Raw genomic sequence first — 20,149 nt, forward strand, 5'->3', positions numbered from 1 at the left:
TACTGCTAATGTACTTTCACTACCAGTACTGCTAATGTACTCTCACTACCGGTACTGCTAATGTACTCTCACTACCGGTACTGCTAATGTACTCTCACTACCAGTACTGTTAATGTACTCTCACTACCAGTACTGCTAATGTACTCTCACTACCAATACTGTTAATGTACTCTCACTACCAGTACTGCTAATGTACTCTCACTACCAGTACTGCTAATGTACTCTCTACCAATACTGCTAATGTACTCTACCCCAGTACTGCTAATGTACTCTCCTGCAGTACTGCTTCAATAACCTCTCACTACCAATACTGTTAATATACTCTCACTACCAGTACTGCTAATGTACTCTCACCTACCAGTACTGCTAATATTACTCTCACTAATTACTGCTAATGTACTCACATGCCAATGTGCTAATGTACTCTCACATCAATACACTATGTCTTACTCTCCTGTCTGTTAATATTACTCTCACTACAGTACTGCTAATACTCTCTACCAATACTATTATTGCTCTCTGCCAATTACTAATGTACTCTCTACCAGTACTGCTAATGTACTCTCTACCAATTTCTTATGAAATCTCACTACCAGAACTGCTAATGTACTCTCTCACTACCAGTACTGCTAATGTACTCTCACTACCAGATACTGCTAATGTGCTCTACTGTGTGCTAAATGTACTCTCTACCAATACTGCTAATGTACTCTCACTACAATACTGTTGTGTACTCTCACTCCCAGTACTGCTAATGTACTCTCACTACCAATACTGTTAATGTACTCTCACTACCAGTACTGCTAATGTACTCTCACTTTACCAGTACTGCTAATGTACTCTCACTGCAATGCTGCTAATGTACTCTCACTACCAGTACTGCTAATGTACTCTCACTACCAGTATTGCTAATGTACTCTCACTACCAATACTGCTAATGTACTCTCACTACCAGTACTGCTAATGTACTCTCACTACCAGTACTGCTAATGTACTCTCACTACCAGTACTGCTAATGTACTCTCACTACCAATACTGTTAATGTACTCTCACTACCAGTACTGCTAATGTACTCTCATTACCAGTATTGCTAATGTACTCTCACTACCAATACTGCTAATGTACTCTCACTACCAGTACTGCTAATGTACTCTCACTACCGGTACTGCTAATGTACTCTCATTACCAATACTGCTAATGTACTCTCACTACCGGTACTGCTAATGTACTCTCACTACCGGTACTGCTATTGTACTCTCACTACCAGTGACGCTAACGTACTCTCACTACTGGTACTACTAACGTACTCTCACTACCGATGCATCTAATCACCCTAATGTACTTGAAGGTATTACCGGTATTTTTTAGCGTATATTTACTACTGGTAATTTTAACATGCACTTACTAGTACCACCGGTACTTTTAATGTACAGTACATTATAATTACTACCGGTCCTTGAGGCATGCATTCAGTACTGAGACTTTTTCAAAATTAACTTCAAACATCGGACTGGATACAGGAAGTTATTTCACAGCTCATGCAAGATACAAGATACAGGTTATTGTATATTACAGAGAAGAAATTATAATCTCCATACGAGTTCGCGGGCATGATCCAATTACAGTACTTTAACCTGAGGTATTTAAAACGTGTTCGGTGATTTATCGTGTATTCGACTTCAAACTAACGCATATTCTCGACATGTAGTTCCTGAGTGGGGAAGAGTTTCTATGGCCGCCATATTGATCTGGTTCTTCTTACGTGTCAATCTTGTACTGTACGAAAGTTTTGGATAATGCACCAAGAGTACTCAAGTCCATCGGTAGTGGCGGAAGTATGAACCATTCTTTATTTTACCACCCCCCCCTTAAATTTAACACCACCCCTTTTTTGTCACCCCCTTAACAGCACTCCGGTGTGGGGGGGAGCATCACCCCACATGCTGCTATGTTGATGACAAGACAATAAAACCAAAGCTACAGGAGCAATAAGTGTAGATCATGGAAGACGAACAAATGGAGACTCGGCTGCATTATTCAGTAGTACAGTATTCTGAATGTTGAAAATCACATTACTTCGTGACAATAGAAATATATATTTATTCTTTATAAAACTCGATGTTAGATGCTATCAAATGATTTTTACCATGTCTCAAGCAGAGTGTGCGGCAACGACTTCGTCCCTGTCAGCTATCTCTATAATTATATATCTATCTACAGTATATAAAACAAAGAAGTATGTCTGTTTGTTTGTGTGTCCGCACGAGAATCTCGGAAACTACTTTACCGATCTGTAATGATGATGGATGATGTTATATGTAGTGATGATGGGTGGTGTTATATGTAGTGATGATGGAAAGTGTTATATGTAGTGATGATGGATGGTGTTATATGTAGTGATGATGGATGGTGTTATATGTAGTGAGGATGGATGGTGTTATATGTAGTGATGATGGATGGTGTTATATGTAGTGATGATGGATGGTGTTGTATGTAGTGATGATGGATGGTGTTATATGTAGTGAGGATGGATGGTGTTGTATGTAGTGATGATGGATGGTGTTATATGTAGATGATGGATGGTGTTGTATGTAGTGATGATGGATGGTGTTATATGTAGTGAGGATGGGTGGTGTTATATGTAGTGATGATGGATGGTGTTATATGTAGTGATGATGGATGGTGTTATATGTAGTGTGATGATGGATGGTGTTATATGTAGTGATGATGGATGTTGTTATATGTAGTGATTATGGATGATGTTATACGTAGTGATGATGATGGGGTTATATGTAGTGATGATGGGTGGTGTTATATGTAGTGATGATGGATGGTGTTATATGTAGTGATGATAAGTGGTGTTATATGTAGTGATGATGGATGGTGTTATATGTAGTGATGATGGATGGTGTTATATGTAGTGATGATGTGATGGTGTTATATGTAGTAGATGATGGATGGTGTTGGTATGTAGTGATGATGGATGGTGTTATATAGTAGTGAGGATGTTGGTGGTGTTGTATGTAGTGATGATGGATGATGTTATATGTAGTGGTGATGGATGGTGTTATATGTAGTGATGATGGATGGTGTTATATGTAGTGATGATGGATGGTGTTATATGTAGCGATGATGGATGTGTTATATGTAGCGATGATGGATAGTGTTATATGTACTGATGATGGATGGCATTATATGTAGTGATGATGGATGGTGTTGTATGTAGTGATGATGGATGATGTTATATGTAGTGATGATGGGTGGTGTTATATGTAATGATGATGGATGGTGTTATATGTAGTGATGATGGATGGTGTTATATGTAGTGATGATGGATGGTGTTATATGTACTGATGATGGATGGTATTATATGTAGTGATGATGGATGGTGTTATATGTAATGATGATGGATGGTGTTATATGTAATGATGATGGATGGTGTTATATGTAGTGATGATGGGTGGTGTTATATGTAGTGATGATGGAAAGTGTTATATGTAGTGATGATGGATGGTGTTATATGTAGTGATGATGGATGGTGTTATATGTAGTGATGATGGGTGGTGTTATATGTAGTGATGATGGATGATGTTATATGTAGTGAGGACGGATGGTGTTATATGTAATGATGATGGATGGTGTTATATGTAGTGATGATGGAAGGTGTTATATGTAGTGATGATTGATGATGTTATATGTAGTGATGATGGGTGGTGTTATATGTAGTGATGACGGAAGTTGTTATATGTAGTGAGGATGGAAGGTGTTATATGTAGTGAGGATGGATGGTGTTATATGTAGTGATGATGGATGGTGTTATTTGTAGTGATGATGGATGATGTTATATGTAGTGATGATGGATGATGTTATATGTAGTGATGATGGATGGTGTTATATGTAGTGATGATGGATGATGTTATGTGCAGTGATGATGGATGATGTTATATGTAGTGATGATGGATGGTGTTATATGTAGTGATGATGGATGGTGTTATATGTAGTGATGATGGATGATGTTATATGTAGTGATGATGGATGATGTTATATGTAGTGATGATGGATGGTGTTATATGTAGTGATGATGGATGATGTTATATGTAGTGATGATGGGTGGTGTTATATGTAGTGATGATTAGACAATAAAATAATAACAGTTTAATGCTAAGAAAAATGTACTTTGCTGTACCGTTGTAGTGAAAAACATGGTGGAACTTACATACACCGTTAATGAGCTATTGATGGAAGAAGAAGTTTTGAGGACTGAACATTGAGACAATGTGGAGTAGGGAGTGACAGTTTGGCAAAAGTTTTCAAAATCAAGTGGCTTGGGTTGGATTATTTGTCTATCGGCCACGCTGGTTCCGAATATGTTTGAATCTTTAACATCAGTGCATTAGAAGGTTTGTGGATACTTTTCGGTTCGACATAAAAAAAAACAAGAATAATGGTAGACATTCTTTATTATTGGCATGTATGCTTCAATATATCAGCAGCACACTAGCACAGTTGGCACACTAACATTGGCTGTCCCCACAGTGTCCCCTCAGTCCCAGTGTCCCCACAGTCTAGCACTGGTAGTCCTCTTTCTTAGCCCTCCGCTTGTTTCTCTTCCTGGCCTCCAGCTTGTTCCAGGTGACCTGGTCCTGCTGCCAGGCAGAGCTGGCCACGTCTGCCGCCTCCGTGGTGAGCTTCACTCCTCTTTCCACTGCGGTGGTGGTGCAGGGCAGACCTGGCTCACTGTACGGTTCCTCCAGAAATTGCTCCAGTTCCTGGTCACTGTGCTGGAACAGGATGGGAGGGGAGGAGCTGGCCTTCTGCAGATCAACCAACTCTGACAGCTTGGTGGCTGCCAGATTCAGTTGAGGGTTCCTCACTTTCCTCACTGTCTTTCTCTTGTGCCTTTTTCCTTCTTCCTCAGCTGCTTGATGATGTTTAGGGCCAACTCCCTCTCACTCTTGTCCATGGAGGCCAGCAGTGAGACCAGCACCACCTCGTGCTGGCCGAAGTAGCCGTTGAACTGGAGGTATGGAGTAAGCAGCTCCACTTCCTCCAGGGTGCAGTACGTCCTCACCCGGTTGATGATGGCGAGGAGGTGGCGTGGGCCCTCCAGTAGCAGATTCCTCTGCCTGATCTCCAGGAAGGAGGGCACGTAGATAAGGATGATGAAGGAGGTCATCCGTCTCTGTGACTCGCTGGGGGAGGTGGTGCTCATGTAGGCCCTCAGCTCCCTGCTCTCCGTGTTTTGCCATCTGGCGTTGGTCATGGCTCCGGCCCGTGCCCTGGCCCATCTCTCCTCAATGTGGCCGGACTCCACCGTCTTGGCCATCTCCAACAGATACCGGGTGTCCCAGCTGAACTCCTCCCAGACGACGGAGGGGATGGCATCCAGGAGAGACCTGAGGTAGGTGTTGGTGACGGCCTCGAATTCAACCACCGGAAGGTCCCACACGTTGCCGGTCAGCTTCCGAGCCTCCTCACCACTCCAGGAGGCGGGACCAGTGGTTGGGCCAGCGTAATGGTTGAATAGATGGCCGAAGAGCTTCTCCAGACTGTGGATCAGGCAGTGGATGTGGAGGAGAGGCCGTCCCAACAGCCTTTCAAACTCGGCGATGAAACCGTGATTATAGCCACTCAGTTTGTTGCAACCGTCGCTAAGGACAACCAGGAGGTCGGTGGTGTCAATACCGCGCTCCTCCAGGAAGGCCAGCAGGCTGGTGGCCAGGTCTACCCCTTTCCCCCCACCGGGACCAGGTGACCAAGGAACTCCTCACCAGGGAAGCCGATCACTGCACAGTCTTCCCTCTTTTCCATGGCGAATCTCTTGTGGTTCTTCTCACCTACACCAGTCACTATCTTGTTCTCATTGATCCTCTCATCTACCATGAGACCTCTGACCTTGAATCCCCTGAACTTTTCTTTTTTCTGTTCTCGTGACCTCTTCCTGACTCTCTCCACTTTCTTCCAGTTAGTCACTTTAGACTTGTCCCCTTCAGTTATGATGTTGTCTGCAGCTCTGATGGTGTTTGCGATGTGAGCCACTGCATCATTGGATACCTTGAACCTGTCAGCAGTTTCTCCGATCCTGTCCTCGGCTTCTTTCTCCCTTTTCCTTTTCTCTGATCTTGCTCTCCTGTCGACCATAGCCTTGAACTCATTGTCATTGACATCCTTATAATCACTATCTTCTTCCTGAGCACTGTCATCCACTGCCGACACTTTACACGACATCCTCTCCATCTCCTCCTTACTCTTTGACCTCATCTTCTCAGTTTTCCTCTCTTCCTCAGCCCTTTTCTTTGCCCTCTTCGCTTCCTTCTCCCTCTCTTCTTTCAGCTTGGCAGTCACAATTTTGTCAACGCCATCAATGCAGCCCTCCCTTCCCGGTTTCCTCTGGGCTGCCAGGAAGCTTTTCTCTCGTTCGTGCACTTTGCTGTCGTCTGCCACATCAAACAACTTCTCAGCTATATCCTCGAACCTCATCTTCAGCTTTCCGTTCTTCGTTTTCTTCCTTTTCTGTTTCTGTCCATTTCCCTTCATCATCATCGTCTCCCTCCGCATCCTCCACAGGTCGTGGACTCTCATTTTCACCCTGATTTCAGAGATAGTGGGGACAGTGGCCTTCCTATACACATCCAGTACCTTCTCAGTCACCTTGTTGGTGGCATCCATATAATCAAAAGCATTTGTTCTTCTCCTTAACCTCTCGTTTTCTGCTTCATAAGCCAGGGCACTTCCAACTTCCTTGTTCAGAGGCAACTTGTTAGATGGCAGAGGCATCCGAACCCCGAACACCTTATCGTTACCCTGGCGCAGCTGAGTGTTGCTAATCTTAGGACGACCCATCTTGGTGGCGGCCCTTTGAACTAACTGCAAAACAACACAGAAAAAACAACTTTCAGCACTTCAATATCACCACCTATTGAACAATATTTTATTCAAAAGTACGGACTGAGATTTTGTCCTTAACTGTCCAAGTCAAGCTACTTGGGCTGAATTCGTTGATCAGTCCTGGGACGAATATTACCAACGGCGTGAATAGATTCCGTGGAATAAATTCAGGGCATTCCCGTCCAGGGAGCCTCAACAAACTCTGTAAATATTGCCATTGGCCTGCCATTGGCACATATACGAGTTTGGTAATGTTCCATGAGCGGGAATGTCCTGAATTCATTCCACGGAATCTATCCACGCCGTTGGTAATATTGGGCCCTGGTTTTCGAAATATACGTATGTGGTGACTTGCAGCAAAAATATCGGCATAATTTGTAGCGCATTGAGTTGTAAAACAATAGCATATTATGAACCAGTGTACACAGTAGTCGAATAATCCAATTCAATAACTTGATTTTAACAGGTTGTGCCACATTGCCAGTCCTTTATTATTTACAGTTTTTTTGCGTTTTTCATGCCAAACCCAAAAGTATCCACAAACCTTCTAATGCAATGATGTAAAAAACTCAAACATATTCGGAATTAGCGTGGCCGATAAACAAATAATCCAACCCAAGCAATTAGATTTTGAAAACTTTTGCCAAACTGTCACTCCCTAGTGTACAGTATATGTGTTATTCCTTGTTTAGACATACTATCGAAACGTTACCGAATAGATACACTATGTTGCATATATATATATATATATATATATATATATATATATATATATATATATATATATATATATATATATATATATATATATATATATCGGGTTAACATTTATCCAGTTCGGTGATAACCAATCAAATATTATTTATGAAAGGTTATATTGGTAGTCAATAAGTAATAACCAGAAGGAGTGAAGGTAATAGTTATTTTCTCGTTTTCGGACAATGGGAAAGTAGTTAATATCCCCGTTGGGTTTAAAATATTTACTCGAGGATCCAATGAAACTAACCCTTACTGTCCGCGTGTGTGTGTGTCCCTCGAAGCCCCTCTAGTGTACCGCACAAACACACACACACACACGCTACACCTTAGCTTACTCACTCGCCTGATACCATCAAATTAGCCTCAAAACGACATAAGTGCATGACCTTGCAAGGAAAATGAGCACCGTAGATACTAGCCACAAGAGTGAGTTTGGCGCGTGTTTAGCGAAGTGGGGGTGGGGGGTTGCGGGTGGGGGTAGTGTTGCCAAGTAACCAGTAAACATGGGTGGGTGGCTAAAGTGGTGCCACTCTCGGAACTACCCTTCCACCCAATGTTGCCATATATACCTGTATACTGTATTTACTGTGTGTGTACTATATATATATATATATATATATATATATATATATATATATATATATATATATATATATATATATATATATATATATATATATATATATATATATAGTACACGTTGGAGGAATTTATATTTTGATTGTATAATTGTAAACGTAAATTAAATATTGAAATTTTATTGTTCTACATTTAAAAAATTGTTTAACTAATGGGTGAATATACTGTTTTATGAAAATTTCCAATGAATGACTCTTGTCAAAGATTTCTGAGAAGGTAATTATTGTCATCTACGAACTGCAGTACAGCACCACACTCCCGCCCCGAACATTTTCTGGAGTTACAAACGCTTGAATAGTAAGATTAGTTTTTGATTTTTTTTTTAATTATGTGATATCGCGTCTAACAGGCTCACCTACTGTACAGTAGGCTGTAGCACAAAGATGGCTGGCAGATATTTTTTCGTAAAATATCATTTAATAGACTTTAACCGAAATGTTTAGGTTCTTATCCCAGTTAAGGGTAGAAAATATCTTACGAACCTCTGAGACTGGACGCTGAATTGTAAGACTCATATTGATGGTAGGTCACCTTGGGTTCTAATATTAAGATTAAAAAAATGTAGAATGAATCTCGCTCACACTGGACGCCAAATAATTGTGTCAATAAACTTCTCCTTTATGGTTTAGCAATACGCATGTGACACCAGAATATGGCATACTTTGTGTCAAGGGCCTGACCTCCGTAAATCTATTTATACATAGCGTTAAGGGATTTTCCGGGTCAGACCTCTCAAAGCCCCATAAGTTATGATTTTCCCTGTGTGTGTAAGAAGGTAGAAGCTGACGCCTCTAAGCTGCCACGAAAGATTACGAGAATATGGTGTTGAAATAACGATGAAAATGCCGTAACTAAATGTGCCTTCTTAAATTTGATAACAATAAAGTTTGGTAAAATTGAGCTTTCCTTGTACCGATTTATTTATGTTTTTCGTCAAACCTTATAAAAGAAAATTTGCAATACTGTTGATGTTCATTACGATTCGTTTCCGAAAATTGAAAAGCTCTGATCTCGCTTAGGTTAGAATTTAAGGTTTCTAGAAACGGATTTTATTGAATCCCAGTCTGTACAAGAACAATAAAGTTATCTGACAAAAAAAAAAAAAATGCGCAAGGAAACCGATGTAAGATCGTTGGGAATGTGAACCATGGCCTACTGAGGCTTACCAACACCGCCAAGGCCACGGCAGTACGGGCCTCGCCTCCAAGTGTTGTAACCTGCATTGTGTACACTACACTTTCAGCACTAAATACCTCTTTCATTCGACGTGAGAAACTTACTTTGACCTAAAATCTCTAGGGTTCCTAGGATGAATTATTTCCCTCATAACTGTAGCTATAAGAATTAATTTGTTCGGTTACAGCGTTAAAAATATGTATAAAATGGTATTAAAATTAAACCCAGATAACATTAGCCAGATAAATTCTCTTAGCATCAGATATGGTGCATAATTAAGGCACAGAAGAGTTATGAATCCCGACCATGACCTCAAAATTTCACCGCCATTAGACTTACGGATGTGACGTCATAGTTCACGGAGCGGTAAGGGTTATTGGGAACTGTTGACAGTATCTTGGAATTATTTTTTTTATAATATTGTTATAATAACTTGTTAATTTATAATAATTGCATTGATGACATGGATCTTCTGTGATCTCTTGTTACGACATACAGATGATTACTCCTAGAATCGTATAGAGATTGTACTGAACCTCTGTCGTCAACTGACACATCCTTTAATCTTAAGTTAACCCCTCGATAACGATGACAACCCCGGTTGTCATCGTACTCATGGGAATATGTCCCCGAGAAGTCCGTCAGATCTCACCCAGCTGACTTGCCCTGGATCACACCTCGGATCAAAAGACTTATGCAACAGAGAGACAGAGCCTTTTATCTCAATGACCACAACCGCTACAGGTCCCTTCGCAACCGAGTCATCCGCGAAATACGCACTGCAAAGAGGTCTCACTACCCAACCAAAATGCAACACCTGAAGCAGACCAACATCAGTCAGTGGTATGGTAAGCTTAAAGAACTCTGTGGACTAAACAATAAGACACACCCCCTCGCCTTCCTTGCCATCTCACTAATGTTGACGCAGCTGAGCAATCAAATAACCATTTCGCTACTATATGCCAGACGCTCCCCCGGCTTGACACAACCAATCTCCCTGCTTACCTACCAGCCCCCTTTCCCACTGACTTAGTAGAAGAATTTGAAGTAGCAAAATGTCTGGACAAACTGAAGTTAAAACGCTCCACCACCCCCATTGACTTACCAATGAAACTCTTCAAGGAGTTCACCCCGGAGCTAGCTAAACCCCTCTGCTCCATCATCAATGCTTCCCTCAGTCAAGCCAGATGCCCAGCTGACTGGAAGACTTCATATGTGTCACCAGTGCCCAAGTCAACCAGCCCACAATCCTTAAATCAGCTACGACCCATTGCAATCACTCCAATACCCAGCCTAATCTGTGAAAGTTTTGTGTTCGACTGGGCTTATGCTGATATTGCAGGAGTCGTAGACCCTCAGCAATTTGGTAATATGAAAACTTCCTCCACCACTCACTGTCTTGTCAGCCTTCTCGACTACATATACCGCCACCTGGAAAAACGTCTGTAGCTGTCGCCTTCATTGACTTCACCAAGGCATTTGATCTAGTCGACCACAATTTAATCATCAACAAAGCTATCGACTTCGGGTTTCGAAGAAGTCTTATACCATGGCTTACAGACTTCCTCAGTAACCGACGCCAAGCTGTACTCTTCCGTGGGGCTGTCTCCACTTTTCATTCACTCACCTGCGGCGTCCCCCAAGGCACCAAGATGGGACCACTATGCTTCCTTATACTTATCAATGATGCTGATGCCCTAAGAGAAACCCCTGCTTGCTGGAAATATGTCGACGACTCCACCATTGGGATCAGTGTCAGCAATTATGCTCCCGATTATACAGCCCTTCAGGGTTTGTTGAACAGTCTCCAAAACGGCCACCAACAACTACGTCACCATCAACCACACAAAGACCATGGTTATGCACATCAACCTCTCCTCCGACGTTGTCCCACCCCCTTCCATTACTGTAGGTCCCAACACACTCCAGGTTGTAGATTCCACTAAGCTCCTCGGCGTTACCATGGACAACAAACTAAGTTGGAAAACACACGTCAGTGAAGTTGTCAAATCCTCCAGTTTCCATCTCCACCTCCTCCACCGACTCAAGTCCTTCGGAGTTCCTGCACCCGAGCTCCTCAGTGTTTACTCAACATTCATACTTCCCAAGCTCACCTATGCCTCCCCTACCTGGTCTTCCTCCCTAAATGTCACACAACGTAAACACATAGAAAAAGTGCAAAAGAGGGCATGCAAGATTATTCTCTCCCCTTCCTACTCCACATATCAAGAATCGCTCAACACACTGACCCTCTTTGCTCTCTCTGACCATCACCACGACCTCATCTGCAAATTTGGTGAGAAGCTTCTGCACCATCCTCGACGCCGGCTCCTACTACCACCCGAGATACCTCGTCCGAGAATTGCTGTTCGACACCACAACCGCATCAAGCCCATACGAGCACGAACTGATCGCTATAAGAACAGCCCAGTCCCAACCATTGTAAAAATTATCAATAACTTGTAATCAACCAGTGTATTCACTCCCAGTCAATCTTACTTTTTGCAGTCACTATGTTGAAATGCCCTGTAGTTTGAGCTTCACACTTAGTTATGATATATCATATTTGTATCACTTATGTTACTTGTATATTATTTGTAAATCAAGAGACCTATTCCCCAATTATGTAACTGTATATTTTCAGCCTTCCGTCTGTCATGCTCTTTCAAAAACCCTTGATTATTATTATTATTATTATATTTTTTTTTTATGGGCATTAGCCCACCCAGGCACAGGTCATTTTATAATGACCCACATCATGGCCTCGGAGGCAAAAATATAAAATAATAATAATAATAATAATAATAATAATAATAATAATAATAATAATAATAATAATAATAATAATAATATTAATAAAATTAATAAAATTAATATAAATAAACAAAAATAAATAACAATAATAATAAAGAAAATCTTAATAATAATAAAAATTATAAATAATAATAATAAAAAAATTGATAATAATAATAATAATAATAATAATAATAATAATAATAATAATAATAATAATAAAGAGCTAAAAAAAAAGAATGAGAAATTATATGTGTATGTATATGTACAGTACCTGTATATATAATATATTGTACTCAAAGGCTTTAAGTCATCGACCTCAAACGGTTTAGATCTCTTAGTGCATTAATTCATCGTACTGAATTAGGTGAGGTACAAGGCTACTGGTGTGCGTCGGGGGCCGGGGAGGGAGGTGTTGAGGGAGGCAAGTAATAATCCCAAATGGTGTAGAATGAAATGTAAGTTACGAATATACTTAGAATGTGTTCTTTGTTATACGCAAGAGATTTGGTGTTGTGCATTACGCTGGGTGAAGCTAATATTACCAGCGTGAATTCACAGTAGACTTATAATTAATCCTTGCTACCAGCTAATGGCGAGGCTCACGTCAAGCCACACTTCACCGCCACACCTTAATTTAGCGATATCGGTACCTTTTAAATCTCATACAACACCAGTTGACAAAATCATCGAGAATATTTCCAGAAGACTCGCTAAGGTAGCTTACGCTTGTCTCCAAACTGGTGATGAAGTGAATGAGTCTCAGTGTATATATTTCGACGTTATTTTGTTTTACCATAGCCAATTAGTCAATCCTTGTATCTTCACTTACGAGGAATATTCATCGTGATTACATTTACGTGTGTGTGTGACAGAATCGATCAACGTGGCGTGTCATGTGCCTAATACATCCAGGGGCTTAGTGCTAGCATGATACTGTTTTTGGAGCGTGTGTGTGCTTGTGTGTGTGTGTATTGTTTTTCAGGTTCATAGACACGCTATAAATATCTTTGCACACACACACACACACACAAACTAACAAAGCTTAAAAAATGACAGCTTTGAACCCCAGACACCTTCCCCCTTAAGAAAGTTTCATCAAAATGATCTCGTGACTAGGATGCAGAATGTTGGGGAAAAATTCATACCTCGTAATTAACATACGCACTGTAAGACACTAATAAATTATGTTGATATATAATATTCACTACAATGCTGATAGCATATATGATTTACAGTTAATATGATTATGATATAATGCCAAACACTAAATATAATGTGTTAGAAATTACACATTATATATAAATGCGAGCGCCAGGCAATATATAAAAATCATCGAAAAAATTGGATTGAGTTGGTAAGAGTTTTTTAAACCGATATTGTATTAGAATTTACTTTATGCAATTATTATTTTACGGCTGAAATACGGTCTTATAACTTCACGTATTAATATTTGCCTTACGTAAATTGCCTCAGAACTCAAACACAAGGTCATGTTGAGAAAAACAGGTGGTAACCAAGACACACACACACACACACACACACAGACATTGGACACCTAAAAACACATAAGTTACAAAGCACCTTAACAACTTGTCGCGGGTGTTGGCGACGCACGCTAGGAGACACACACAAACAAACACACACACACACACACACTACTTTTCTGTCACTAGGAAGCGAGTATGACGATCATCCAACTATGATACAATGATATGAGTTATTATGGATGTCACCTAGGTTGATGAGTTCTGAGGTGACTAAAGAGGCCGATATGGGACCGGTAGGGTCGATCACAGATGTTGCACATGTGGTGGGTTACATCTAGTGCGGGAGGGGCGACGACAGCGTCTTTCTGGCGTTAGCGCTTGTCTGCCTCGTTATGCAGTCGGGCTAACTTGAAGATAATCGTCTCCCGGGTGAGGGGGTCGATTTGGCACTTTTCAAGTCTGTCTTAAGACTATCCTTATACCTTTTCAGTTGCCCGCCAGCGTTACGTTTACTATTCGTTAGGTGACTGTAAAGTAGCTGCTTTGGCAGTCTACTGTTGTCCATGCGGGTAACCTGACGAGTCCAGCGCAGTTGTTCATGAATAATGGTAGCCTCGATGCTTCCACAGCACAACACACATACCAGGCCTCTTATTGATATATGAATTTATGGTCGAGAACACAGCTTCATAGATACCACTGCGTTTGTCCATTAATGAAATTTACACAGCATTTACAGTCAGAGTGACGACCATAAACAGTGATTGGCTGCATGATGGCAAATATTTATTGCTTTGATCGGTTGCTAGAACGTTAACCTTGAGGATAGGGGGGCGGGGGGGGGGGGTTACTCGGAACCACCTGATCTTAAGCTGAATTGTCGCTATTATATTTTACTCCCGCGGCGTTGTGTTCCTCGGCATGAACGCTGTTTCTCTTGACAGGGTTTAACGATTTTTTGAAACATGACAAGGTTTTTGATCCCACTAAGAGCTCGGACGACTTTGAGAGTTGAGATTAAAATAAACGAATTGGCTATCATTTTACTTTTATGACTTGTTCTAAACCGGCATTAGTACCTGTGTTGGCGTGTGTAAAATTTAAGAGTGTATCCATTTAATTGATTAAGGAGCTTGCTGATATATCGCGTGTTCGACTTAATAAACGGATACACTTCCTTTCCTAAGTATGTATCATATTCTTAAGAGCAGATCTATAATCCTTGGGTCTTACTGCAATATAATTTACGTATTCGCGACCCCATTAACCCGAGCCATCAAGACAAGAGATAAGTTCACATTATTTACCACTGATGACGTGACGTAACTGTTATCGGCTGAAGGTCGGTTCTGCCATGTTTATGTATTTTATTCGCGACTTATTTAACACCTGTGTTCAATATTTCCACTGATGAGAGTTTGAGTAGGTGATTCACTGGCTGTATTTTAAATTATTTTATGTTGATGAAAGTGTCTCATGCGAGGTGGTAGTTACCAACAATATACAGTATTACGTTCTTTCTATATCTGTACATTGTCCACCTACACCTCAGTTACCTCGCCGTGTCGTCTCCCACTGTCGATCGAACAGGAGATAATACTGTTAAAACTTTATGGTGTAACCTGGGTGATATTATCGTTGTGAGATATTGTATGACCACCAAAGCTCTTTAACTAGTAATCTCTAGTGTACAGTTCTACACACCTTGGGGTAATTTAAGAGGTCACACATGTCATACTCTTAAAGTTGGCATGATACTGCTTTGGGATAATGGAACCTGAGTGTTAAAGTGTATTGTGTGTGTGTGGGGCGGGGGTCTAAAACTCAGTTGCCATGCCAACGTTAAGCTCATAGACTTGCACAAAATCCACGTGTATTAGAGGGTATACAATTCAACACGTGAATTTCAGTGTTTAAGGGGTTCACAGTTGACATGGCATTGATTTTTAGGACCTTAGACTCACACACACACACACACACACGCACACACACACACACACACTCACACACATGCACACACACGCACACACACACACACACACACTCACACACACACACACACACACACACACACACACACACACTCACATAGAAGTTCCCAAAACAATATCGTACCAACTTTGTCCCTAAAACATAATCCTTAAGAATTTGCTGTTATTATACTCCCTAGTAGAGGAATGCTGGTGGCCATCCATCACACTTTCTATAGTAAACCTCCACGAGCTCCAGTGGTCTTGAGACTTTATGACATCGTTATAGAAGTAAGATGGATTTGTATTGAATTTTAAGGTATTTATTGAGCTTTCGATGAAACTACTGAGCGTTGACCTGGTCATTTTTCAGGCTACATGAGTAGACTGGGGTGTAGATTTAAGGAACGTATTATTTGCCATTGTTCTAATATTCGGGTTTACTTTGGTTTGTTTCATTAATATTTGTTAATTCTTTTATCGTCATTGATGCCATAACTTGTGTGTGTGTGTACGAGTGGCGACCTGTGGTGTAATGGTCAGCATTCTCGCCTCGCAAGCGAGCAGACCCGGGTCCGATCCCGGGCAGGGTGAAACTATGGGCAAGTTTCTTTACGTCATTTGCCTCTGTCTACCCTGTAGTAATTGGGAACCTGGATATTAATCAATTTGCGGATCGTATTCCAGGTTAATGGTTAGCCAGTGCAGTTGGCGAGTAGTCCGGTCTTTTCGGACTATTCCTTGACACTGGGTCATGAAGCTCGTTAACTTAGTCTGTGGTTGTTGTGTTGGCGACAGCTTCTACGCCTTAAAGCTCTTAAACAAATTCACGCCTAGGTGGCCCTTGGGCCGGCCATCCTCGTTATACGAGAGACAACCACTATTATTATTATTATTATTATTATTATGTGTGTACGATTAGTTATAAGTATTTCAAGTTCGGGATCTTCTCACGTGCTATAAATCATTATGTATTGATCATCCTCCTTTGTATGTTACGGGTGTGTTTAAGCTAAAAGTCATTATAATGTTTCTTGAAATGTAAACTGTAATTACAAACTGTAAATGACAGCAATAAATTGAGGGTCATATATTTGAGATAACAGATACGGTATCACACCATACCCGCTGTTCTTGATAATCATACACTCCAGTTTCTATTATTTTCTCGTGTTAAAGGACTATAACTCACTGCTGCAAATAAAGATCGAGGACTTTGTACCGCCATGCTGGTGGTAATGCCATCTTGCCTGCCATTGCACCAAAATATTGCTGTTTAAATATACGATGCAACGATCAGTAATATAATAGTTGCTCGTTTGATCTCAGGGATGTTGCACGCGTCATGTCAGCATTCTTAGCTTTACCGTTTAGTTCCAATAATATTTGCTCAGAGAACATTCATAGTTAAAAATGACAATTATAATATGTATATATATGTATATATATATATATATATATATATATATAATATATATATATATATATATATATATATATATATATATATATATATATATATATATATATATATATATATATATATATATATATATATATATATATATATATATATATATATATATATATATATATATATATATATATATATATATATATATATATATATATATATATATATATATATATATATATATATATATATATATATATATATATATATATATATATATATATATATATATATATATATATATATATATATATATATATATATATATATATGTGTATATTGATAAAATCACACGGGGAAAAGGGAAACAATGGAGCAACCTAGTTGCCTCTGAAGATGTCTTGAATAAAGACGAAAGCTAAGGTGCTCCAATGTTTCCCTTTTCCCCGTGTGATTTTATCAAGATTAATTTTCATATAAACAACAGCAGCAAAGCTCTAGATTAGCATGCCGAATTCTGCAGTGTGCTTTCAGAAATTCTAGACATTGTTATAAAAATAAAATCCACATTAACCAGAAGGTAAGTAAACAAGTGAAGTAAACAGTGGTGTGGGGGCATAACGTGAGTTTATTATTGTGTGTTGCCAGTAAAATAAAATTTAATTACTGCCAGGGACGAACTAAAGGCCGCGTGTGTTTTGATAGTAAATATTTGATATGTGGTGACCAATGATTCAAGGACGGTCAAGTTGATATAATGAAACATGGATTGCAGTGTCCGTAGAATTATCAAGTAGAACTCATAATTAGCAAATACTTTTTAAGACGAAACTACAGACTTTAAAATAAAAAAAAATAAAAATTGTCAACGGGTGAGGCACAAATGTTTTATTATGAATCATCTTTGCTGGAACCCGTAATTATGGAAAATATGAGGGGGTAAATATTGCGGTTTGTACAAATATTGCTAGAAACTCACTTTTTATTTTAAGGATTTGTGTCACCAGTTACCTCAGTGATTTTACTGGAGTTAATTAATCAGACGTTAACCATTATCAACCCATGAACGATGAGACACCTGCTACTACGTCAACTGTCCCTCCGCTTTTCAGTCAGTCTGTCTGTCTGTGGTGTTTTTATTATCTTGGATTCTGTTGAATGCTTCCTACACATCGTCTGTTAGTATTGTAAGAGTGGTGAGGGGGTCACTTGCTGTAAGAGTGACGCACCAGCTGTGAGAAGAACACACCAGCTGTGAGAGGGACGCACCAGCTGTGAGAGGGACGCACCAGCTGTGAGATAGACATCCTCCCAGGGCTGAAATATTCATCACCGGTGATGGTTGTGGAGAGGTGGTGGAGGTGTTTGCGGTGCATGTTAGTGTATGTAATATTTGCCACCACGGCCACCTTAGGAATTCCTCTTAAGGCTTGTGTTATGTGTGCCTTCGGTCCTTGCCAACGCCTGGTTCTAGACATAATGGAGAGACTCGTGGCGTGGGACTGCGACATGCTTCCGGAAACGACCTGTCAATCTTTTCCTGTCGTGGCAGCCAAACAAATCCTCCCGCAGAGAGAGAGAGAGAGAGAGAGAGAGAGAGAGAGAGACAGAGAGAGAGAGAAAATAACCATGAACTTGTAGTTGTGATAAAATTGGATTCAAATCAGTAGTGTGACTCACCTTCACCAGTAATGGACGCCTGACAAACTGGCTTCCGGTGTCATCATGTACACTCGGTAAAAAAATTATCTTTTACAATTCTTGTGCGAAACAAAATGACAACACGAATGAAGGCTTTTAATAAAGGCTCACGAGGCACACTGCAATTCTCCAATCATATTGCAATGGACTAATTTTATATTGTGAATGAAAGAACAAATTTAGGCCTTCCATAATAGGTAGGAAATGTCTCACAATCACACCTACCAACCCTAGCGAGACAACAGGATTGTTCAGTTCCAAATTCATCGACCCCCTCCCGAAAGATACCTTTTTTACCGAGTGTACAGTACGTCTTCTCTCGCCCCACCCCACAATTACTGTCACCCCTGTATTAAAAAAAGTACCCAGTGAAACAGTCCGCAGTCATGTAGTGGTCGCCACACGGTCACTCAGGGACGTACATTAATTAAGGCGTTTTTATACCCCATGTTTTCACTTGTCTTTTATACTGGGATTAAGCCACTGCACACCTTTCATGGGTCGCTCTCACAACACGAACTTTGCTGTGTGTGTGTGTGAAGGTTGTTGGCGCCGGCGCTCACAGGTTTATTCCCAACACGCTCGAAGATTGTCATTATATCGAAAAAATCAATTACAGGCCGTACTAAAATTATATTCTAATTAAACATACAGTAATTATTACCTTGGTGATACATTTAACGACAATTACTAGCGAGTCATTACGTGCGTCAGAATATCAGATGTATCGAGCGACAATTAACAGAACCATTAACAAAATTAATTACCTTCAACTACCCTGTTTTCGTTATAACGTCTTTGTTACGTATGACGTCACTACCCACCTTTGTTGTTACCGAACCAAGAAACATTGTGTATGACGTCACTCAGCTTTATCCACCTTTGTCTTTTCTGAATCAGCATTTACTATATATGACGTCACTCTACTCACTTTCTTTGTTCTTACTGAACAAACAACTATTATGTATTATGTCACACATACCCGCCTGCCCACGTCCCCACACACTGTCATCATCAACCTTTATTGCTGCCGTAGTTGATGTCATTGTTTCTCTTGCCTCCGCTGTCAGTGCAGTTGTTTCTGTTCGTCTTTGTCTACTCTTTCTGCTTCACTGCTGCTGCTACCGAGACTTGTTTCTTCTGCAACTCTTGTACTACTTATGTGTGAGCCGTTATTTCTCCTCCTTCCGTTGTTGCTGCTGCTGCTGCTACCTCTACCTCAGTACCTCCCTGAGCAAGGGATGCAGCGAGGCGACACATAATCATTCCTGCAGCAAATAAGTGCACGACACTAGGAACAGCGAGGTGGGTCGTTATTA

The 20,149-nt window shown here is 40.4% G+C and overlaps 1 protein-coding gene across 5 annotated transcripts in view; it reads left to right on the forward strand.

The window, feature by feature from the left end:
• LOC121867585 (kinesin-like protein KIF19) overlaps positions 1-20,149 on the forward strand; it is a gene marked incomplete at its 3' end in the record, with an annotated part of 121,868 nt that overhangs the window by 21,710 nt on the left and 80,009 nt on the right.

The sequence above is a fragment of the Homarus americanus genome, unplaced genomic scaffold (assembly GCF_018991925.1).
Source record: "Homarus americanus isolate GMGI-L3 unplaced genomic scaffold, GMGI_Hamer_2.0 scaffold27457, whole genome shotgun sequence".
NCBI lineage: Eukaryota > Metazoa > Arthropoda > Malacostraca > Decapoda > Nephropidae > Homarus > Homarus americanus.